Raw genomic sequence first — 9,371 nt, 5'->3', positions numbered from 1 at the left:
GAGCATCCACTGGGTTGAATCAGTAAAAGATTTTATTTGCCGGTAGTCTCTCCACCCCAACGTGGGGCTTGAGCTTATATACCTGAGATTAAGAGTTGCAATGCTTTCCTGACTGAGCCAGCCAGGCGGCCCTGCGATGAATCATTGAAAGATCAGAGCTTACATAGGGCTGGGATTCCTGGGATCCTCCTCCTTCCCTTTCTCTGGCTGGGGGAACACTGCAGCCACCTCCCTCTGGCTCGCTTGCGTTCCTTTAGCGCCTGTCCCAGGCTGGGTAAAGGTGAGAGAGGCCAGGGGCTGGTTTTCCTGCCCCGCTCTGTGAAGCCCAGCCACAAAAGGCTCTCCCGCTCTGGCTCCTTCCGACGCACGTGGCTCCTTTGTTTGTCTGAGCTCCCGACATGAAATGTAAGAGCTGGGATCCTCACGTGGGCTGACAGGGAAGGAGCAAAGGAGGCCTCTCCGTTGGCTCTCAGCTCATAATCCAGGCTGTGTAGACAAAGGAGTGCTCCAGGGGGCTTAGTCTGCATTGGTGTTCACGGCTGCAGAGTAGGACCTCGTGCCACACTTCGATTTCCCTCAAGAACCCTGTGGGTTGTTAGGAGGATGGGATGCTGTACTGTGTCCAACCATCTGCTTTGTGAGGTTCTTGAAAACACAGCTTTTCTCAATGGTTCCTTCCAATACAATTCTTCTGTAACTCAGTATTTTCATTCCCACTTTACAGATGAGAGAACTCCGGCTTAGAGAAGTTAAATGACTGGCTCAAGGTCGTATTTACTCTCAGAACTGGGTCAGAGTCCCAAGTGGGATCAGAAGGTCTCTCAGACCCCTTCCACCATAGGCAGCAAATGAAGTAAGTAAAGCCAAGCGTTCTCAAGATGCTGCTCAGGCATTTATTCCTAACGAGATATTACCCTGGCTGTCCTTTTAATATTTTTATCTTCTTCTGGTAAAAACAGCACAGATATATAATTTCAACTGCAAGATCTGTTCCCAAATGAAAATAGCCATGACATTTTTTTTTTATACAAATATATATGCATCCCTCACGAACTGATATGTTTTTACCAGCCTCCAGATACTGGAGTACAGTGGTTTCAGGAAAATAGTCTTTGGCAACACTTGCTTTTGAAATAAATGCATTGGGATGTCTGGATGGCTCAGTGGGTTAAGCCTCTGCCTTCGGCTCAGGTCATGATCTCAGGGTCCTGGGATCGAGCCCCGCATTGGGCTCTCTGCTCAGAGGGGAGTCTGCTTCCCCCGCCCCCCCCCCCCGTCTGCCTGCCTCTGTGCCTACTTGTGGTCTCTGTCAAATAAATAAATAAAATCTTAAAAAAAAAAAAGAAATAGGTGCATTATTATGATTTAAAAAATGTTTTTTTTTAATTTTTATTTTATTTTATTTTATTTTATTTTTAGATTTTATTTGTTTATTTGTCAGGGATAGAGGGAGAGAGAGCGAGCGAGCACAGGCAGACAGAGAGGCAGGCAGAGGCAGAGGGAGAAACAGGCTCCCTGACGAGCAAGGAGCCCCATGTGGGACTTGATCCCAGGACGCTGGGATCATGACCTGAGCCGAAGGCAGCTGCTCAACCAACTGAGCCACCCAGGCGTCCCTAAAAAATGTTTTTGATAAAATTTCTTAGTCAAAGCAGATATTCACTTAACTGAATTTTCCTGCAGAGCTGTTAGGTATTTCCACAACCGTAGCCTCCCTGAGTACAGCAGAGTACCATCCCCAGGAATTCGCCCAGCTAGAGGGGAAAAAAAGAGTAAAAATAATTCCACTATCCAACAAGACAGTTATTTGCATTTTCATGTATTTATTTAGTCCTTTTTCTTATGAGTTCTTTTCTTTAAAACATAGTTAAAATAAGTAGCAGTGTATATACAACTTTATAGCTTACTTTCTAAAAAACTTAGTATTAACTGTTTATTACCTGTTTAATATGAGTTGTAAATTATTGCCATTTTCTCATGTGCATATGGAGGCTTGAAGATTGAAATTTAAAACCAATCTCTTATTGCTGGACATTTGAGTCTTCCTTTTTTTTTTTTTTTTTTTTTTTTAAAGATTTTACTTATTTGAGAGAGAAAGAGAGCATGAATGCATGGGTGGGGAGGTGCAGAGAATGAGGGAGACAGAGAATCTCAAGCAGACTGCTGAGTGCAGAGCCCGTCGGAGCTCAATCTCGTGACCCTGAGATCATGACCTGAGCTGAAACCAAGACTCGGATGCTTAACAAACTGAGCCACCCAGGTGGGCCTTGAGTCTTCTTTTGTAAACAATATAAAATATTTTCCATGTTTAAGACTGATTTCAATTTTTAAGGCTGACTGGATAAGAGCATAAATATTTAGTATTGTTCATTTTATATATTTTCAAGTTGTTTTATGAAAAAGTGGTATAAATTTATCTTGGTATTTGTACCTTTGAATGCACGTTTCCCTGTATCCTTACTACCACCAAATGTTATTGTGACAAAACCTGTTTTTCTTTACTAATTTCAAAACAGGATGGCACTTCAGAATCACCTTTAGTGCTTTTTGTTTTGATTATTGAAGTTATCTCTCTAAATGTTTGCTTACTGGTTGCAAATCCTCTTGTATGAATCCTCATATCTTTTGTCCAGTTATTAATAAGGCTCTTAAATTTTAAAAAATATATATATTGTAGTGTATGGTGTAGAATTTTTTTGCATTTATATACCAGAGAAATAGTAATCCTTTCTCTAACATATGCTGTGAATATTTTTTTCATAATCTGTGATTTTTTAAAAAAATTATTTATTTATTTGACAGAGACCTCAAGTAGGCGGCAAGGAAGGCAGAGAGCGGGGGGTGGGGGGGAAGCAGGCTCCCCACTGAGCAGAGAGCCAGATGTGGGGCTTGATCTCAGGACCCTGGGACCATGACCCGAGCTGAAGGCAGAGGCTTTAACCCACCGAGCCACCCAGGATCCCCTGTGATTTTTTTTCCCTATGTTAACTCTTTAGTAATATGTATCATTTTAAAAGAAACAAACCAGAAACAGACTCTTCACTGTAGAGACAGACTGATGGTTATCAGGGGGGCGGTGGGTGGGAGGGTGGGTGAAACAGGTGATGAGGGTTAAGGAGGGCGCTGCTGTTGATGAGCTCTGGGTGTTGTATGGAAATGTTGAATCACTGTATTGTACACATGGAACTAATATACCATGGTTGAATATCTAAAGTTAAAATTAAAACTTACATAAAAATAAAAAAGGAAAGAAACATTTACAAACATCATTTTCAACAGGATAGCTGGGTCCATGAGGCTTCACAAAATCATGTCCCAAAAAAATGAGATCAAAAGGACTGTGTTGTTTAATCTGGATAAGACTTGGGGGAACAGGGCTGCATTCTTCACTTACATACAAGGCTGGGGCATTAGAGAGAAATCAAACTTACTTTGCACAGTTTAAGAAGGCATACGCAGGGACTTTGGGAAGATGGGAAGTTGCAGGTAGTAAATAATAAATGAGATTTACTGATTATATTCTTTATACCAGGCTATGCGTCCAGTCTTCATTAATCCTCACCACGGTAAGGGAAGAACTATTATATCTCTCCTCCGGTGAGCTTAAGGGCACATGGACAGCCAGTGACAGAATTGGAATCCAGTGCAGGCCGGGGACAGACCTCTTTCAACGGACTGTGAGATGGAAGCTGGTCACTTCCTGCATCAGGGCCTCCGTTCTCTCATTATAACACGCGAGTTGGAGCAGAGGTCCTCCACGTTCCTTCCCAGCTTGACTAGGTGAAGGACAGGCTGGGAGCTATAGCTGCTCTTCTTCGCAGGCTGTCCCAGTCCTGGAGGACCCAAGAGAAGGTCACAACTCAAACAAGGCCTCTGAATTTCCATTAAGTGCTCTTTTCTTTTTTTAAGATTTTATTTATTTATTTTAAAGATTTTATTTATTTATTTGGTAGAGAGAGACATAGCGAGAGAGAGAACGCCTGCTGAGCAGGGAGCCTGATGCGGGGCTTGATCCCAGGACTCTGGGATCATGATCCGAGCAGGAGGCAGACTCAACGGCTGAGCCACCCAGGCGCCGCTAAAATTTTATTTATTTGAGAGAGAGAGAGCTCAAGCAAGAGAGCACAAGCAGAGGGAGCAGCAGAGGGAGAGGGAAAATAAGGAAGCGGTGAATCTTAGCTAGGAAACACAAGTTTTATAAAGAAAATTATAGGGGTACCTGGGAGGTTCAGTCGTTAAGTGTCTGTCGTCAGCTTGGGTCATTATTCCAGCGTCCTGGGATAGAGCCCCTCATTGGGCTCCCTGCTTGGCAGAAAACCTGCTTCTCCTTCTCCCTCTGCCCCTCCCCCTGTTCATGCTCTGTCAGATAAGTAAGTAAAATCTTTAAAAAAAAAAAAAAAAGAAAATTATAAGTAAATGTGATATTTGGATTGAAATGATTTGAGGCTTAAAAAGATTTTTCAGTGTATTCCCCATTCTTTCCAAATTCTGTAAAAAAATACAACTGAAATTATCCTTGGAAATGAACTGTATTTTTTTTTAAGATTTTATTTATTTATTTGAAGAGAGAGATTACAAGTAGGCAGAGAGGCAGGCAGAGAGAGAGAGAGAGAGAGAGAAGCAGGCTCCCTGCTGAGCAGAGAGCCCGATGCGGGACTCGATCCCAGGACCCTGAGATCATGACCTGAGCTTAAGACAGCGGCTTTACCCACTGAGCCACCCAGGCGCCCAATGAACTGTATTTATAGATTAATTTAGGGAGAATCAATATTTTCATAATATCAAGCGTTTCAATTCAGAGTATCATGTGTCAAGACCTACGGTATCATTTGATAGATTTTTTTTTTTTCATATAATTAAGCTTATTTCTTGGTATTTTATAGCTCTTTGTTGCTGTTGCCTTTGATTTAGTCTCTAAAGGTTTGGTAGAACTCTAGTAAAGCTATCTGGGCTTGGTGTCTTTTGAAAGGGGATATTGTGAGATCCCTCTCAAAATCTTCCCTGGTTATTGGTGGTTTACTCAGAAATTCTCCTTTTTTTCTTGAGTATTTGTGACAATTTATATTTTATAATAGAGTAGTATTTTTCATCTAGACTGAATTTATCAGAAAAAGTATTATTCTTGGGGCGCTAGGGTGGCTCAGTTGTTAAGCGTCTGCCTTCAGCTCGGGTCATGATCCCAGGGTCCTGGACTGAGCCCCACATAGGGCTCCCTGCTCAATGGGAAGCCTGCTTCTCCCTCTCCCACTCACCCTGCTTGTGTTCCCTCTCTTGCTGTGTGTTTCTGTCAAATAAATAAATAAAGTCTTTTTTAAAAAAGAAAAAGTATTAGTCTTATATTTTTTCTCATAAATTTTTTATGAGAAAAAATGATATAAATAAAAAATTTTTATGAGAAAAAATGATATATATTTTTTCTCATAAATTTAATAATCTCTGGTTCTGAAATATTACCCTATATTTAGCTTAATACTTGTTTTGAGGCCCTTTTTCTTTTTTGACCAAACTTGTTAGAGATGTACTCTTTTCCACCATTTCAAGCAGAGACAGAGGACCCATCTAAAGAGAGAGATTAGATTAGGCGATTTACCAATTCATGGAGTTCACTTAGTGGTTTTGCCCTTTTGCTGTCCAAGGAGCTAGGTCTCCTCAGTGAGCCAGCCCCTGTGTCCACAGAATTCTCTACCATGGGTGACCCTGCCCAGGACCTGGATGAGGGGGCAGGGAGAATGCTACTGAAAGGGAAGGTGGAAGATTGTTGATTGACGTCCCTGCAGTTCATTTCCTTTGGCATTCTGGCGCCACTCCAGCCTCCCCCTTCCCCCTTCCCCCTTCCTTCTTACCATCCCCCCAATACTCCCCACCTTCCCCAGTTTAAGCAGAAGAAGGGACTTGATTGGCCACTGGGAGGGAGCATCATTCAGAGCTGTGCCTCCTTCCTGGAGCACTTGCAGAAAATCAGGTTCTAGAATTTGGAGGCTGAGAATAGCCCCTGGCTTTATTTTCCAGACCATTCATTCAGAAAGCTGGAGAGGAGGTGGGGAGGCTTCTGTTTAAAAAAAAAAAAAAAAAAAGGTGTATTTTATTATAAATGTATTGCTTGCTTAGAAATAAAAAAGTGTGGAAATCTATAGGGTTCAGAAAGAAATTGTTCTCTAATACCATGTCCTGAAGAAAACTGCTGTTAATAGTTTGAGATATTTCTTTCCCACTCTGCCCCAACTTGCTTTTCTCACTGTCATGTCTCTGACATCTTTCTGAATCAGTACCTGTAGGTCTATTTCATTCTTCTTAGTAATTGCATAGTATTACATGGTATAAGTTAAACATTATCCTTTTAGCTGCTGTTCCTACTAATGGAACTTAAATTGTATCCATTTTTTTTTTCCTGGCTGTTACAAACAAAGCTGCACTGGCTATTCCTGTATGTATTTCTTAGTGCACCAATGTGACAAAGTCTAGAGGAAGAATTTCTAGAAGTAGAATGGCCAAATCAGAGTGTGCACATTTACAATGTTGAAATATATTGCTATAGTGGCTTCTCTAATACGTGTACTCTTATGAGGGTGGTCCTTAGCTGTCCATAGCTCTTACCAGCATGTAACGTGTGAATTGCCTCAGTCGATAGCTCCCGAGTCCTCTAGAGGTTTGAGCAATCCCCAATAACGCTTTCGTTGCAGGTCAACACACTTTTCTGCACCTGGTATGGATATTAAGGTAAGCATGAGGAATTCAAGGATGTCTGGAGGTGGAATGACATTGCATCTCAGAGGAGTTTATGAGTAGGGGAAGAGATAGGTAAATGAAAATTAAGAGATAATGTGCCAGGTATCAGGATATAAGTAAACTACTGAGGGAACATGGAGGAGGGAGTAACTGCATAACTGCCTCTTTCTGGGCCTCTTGGAGAAGGCTTCCCAGAAGAGCTGGGCCTTGAAAGATGTGTAGGAATTCTTCTGGTAAAGAAATGGAGAAGGGCATTCTAGGCCGAAGGACTAGCATGAGCAAAGGCCCAGAGATGGGGACATTCATGTGCTCTCTGGGGAATGATTCCATTGATCTGTAGGATGATCAAGCAAGGAAGGATGGCTGAGAAATCAATCAGGCAAAGTAAGCTGTCTTGTGAAAGACCTTGAATACCACCGAAGGGGGAAACCTTGAGATCGAGTGAAGGAAGGGCAGAAGGCAGAGAGCCTGTAGCTTGGAAGAGTGATTAAGGGACTGTGCAGAATTTCAGATGGAGGTGATAAAGGATGGGATCAGGGTGACAGTGCTCAGGACAGAGAGGAGAGGGCTAGAGGTGTGGACAGTATTTAGACACATTCCTCTGGGATTTCAGACTCAGACTGGACTCAGCCTAGAGACTGTCACCTGGTCAGATTTATTACACTGTATGGCTAATAAAACTGTATTGATTTCATTTTGTTTTGCAACAAGAAATCCCTCTGCTGGGAGAAATGTCAAATCTGATATGTCTGAGAGGAATGAACAATAGGACTGCTGGCTGGTTTAGCTGAAAACTGCTGTCTCAGGACCAGGACTGCCTGCACTATTTGATAGGCTGAAAGAGCCTTGACACTGACCTGGGCTAGAGATTGGGGAGGAGAGTGGGGAGAAAACAAAAGGTGAAAGCAAGAACCTTATAAAAGAAAACCCAGGAATTAGCATGGGCACATATCAAATAATCAATCAATTAACTCATGAAACCTATATAAAAATTGACTCTGTACTCAGCAGAGTGTTGGCCTCTGACACAAAAATCCCCTGTTCCCCAAGGATCGGGTCTAGGACCAGAGCCCAAAACACTTATAGATGAGTTGGCTTGGCATGGTAGAATCTTGTCTTAACAAAACAATGGAATTTGAGGTATTTGTCCTAGTAACTCCTTTGTACTCACCCACTCTGGGGCTTCCTTGTGCTGGTGGGTTGTGCGCTATTCTTGTTCTCAGCTGATTGCCAGCTTATCTCCATTAAAGCAGTAAGTGATGATCAGAGCATTTCTAACAGTAGCTTAAGGCATGATCCATCCTGAGCTTTCTTTTCCAATGTGTGTGAGCAAAAGCCTGGTTCCAGCTGGTCCCAGCATGACTGCTCACTAGCTTTGTGACTTTGGAAAAATCATTTAGCCTTTCTGAGCCTCATTTTACTCACCTGAAAGTATGAGGCATCATAATTCCTGCTCTGCCCTCCTCACGGGATAGTTGGAAGGCTCAAAAGATGTGAATGTGCTTTGAAAATCGTTGGGTGTAACACAAAAGCCAAGAGTCTCCAGTTACTTCCTGTGCTCTCAGTTGCTCAGAGACAAAACTCTGGATTGTTATTGCAGAGTGTTCATGATTTACAAGCCCCCCTTTCTTTACCCCAACCCTCAAGGGAGTGAACATGCCACACTTTGGTCCACCTCCTCCCATTTAAAGATGGCAGGCTCTGAGCTTAGTGGAGTTGGACTAATATTTCCCAAAAAGATATCTGTGAGAAGGGGAAGGTGAGTAAGATTTAAAAAGGAATTCCTGAAGATTTGTATGCAGGTGACAGGGTAAGAGCAATTAGACTTGGACTACAGAAGAAGAGATAGGTCAAACATTGGGAAGAATAACCTGGTTTTATGGATTGGGAGACACTGGGCTGTGCGACTTTGAAACTTTCTAAGACCTGAGTGTTGTCCCGTCTGATCAACTATGCAACTTTTTTTTTTTAAGATTTTATTTATTTATTTGACAGAGATCACAAGTAGGCAGAGAGAGAGAGAGAGAGGAAGGAAAGCAGGCTCCCTGCTGAGCAGTGAGCCCGATGCGGGGCTCCATCCTTGGACCCTAGAATCATGACCTGAGCCGAAGGCAGAGGCTTTACCCACTGAACGACCCAGGTGCCCCCAACTATGCAACTTTGGGCAAGTTACCAAGGTCACTCAGTTACCATTTACTAAGTTATCAAAGTTTCTGGGACTCAGTTACTTCCTAAGGGTTGTATTGAGGTAATATAGTATGTGTGCCAAAGTGTGAGCTGATTAAATTTCCCTTTCTGGAACTTGTTCTGATATGAAAGATGGAGGTGGCTCTTTCTATATAATTTGTGGGGCAGGAGAATAAATTTAGTAACTAGAATTCTAGTATTCTGCAAAGCCCCTGTGGAGAATTCACATTGCAGATAGCATGAAAACTTGATGAAAATTTAGTAATTGCAAACTGAATGTAGCTGTTCAACAGCTGAAATGCTACAATTTGTGCTTCATTGGAGGAGATGAAAAAAACATATTTTGCAGGCTGCATGTGACCCTCTTGAGTTTTTCTGCACAGAACATTTTGCAAAAACCCTTATTTTATTTTATTTTTATTATTTTTTCACTTAATTAACCAGGACAAAGAGAACTA

Source organism: Mustela erminea, chromosome 9, assembly GCF_009829155.1.
Source record: "Mustela erminea isolate mMusErm1 chromosome 9, mMusErm1.Pri, whole genome shotgun sequence".
NCBI lineage: Eukaryota > Metazoa > Chordata > Mammalia > Carnivora > Mustelidae > Mustela > Mustela erminea.
The sequence above is the reverse complement of the archived record's forward strand: the minus strand, read 5'-3'. Positions refer to the sequence as shown.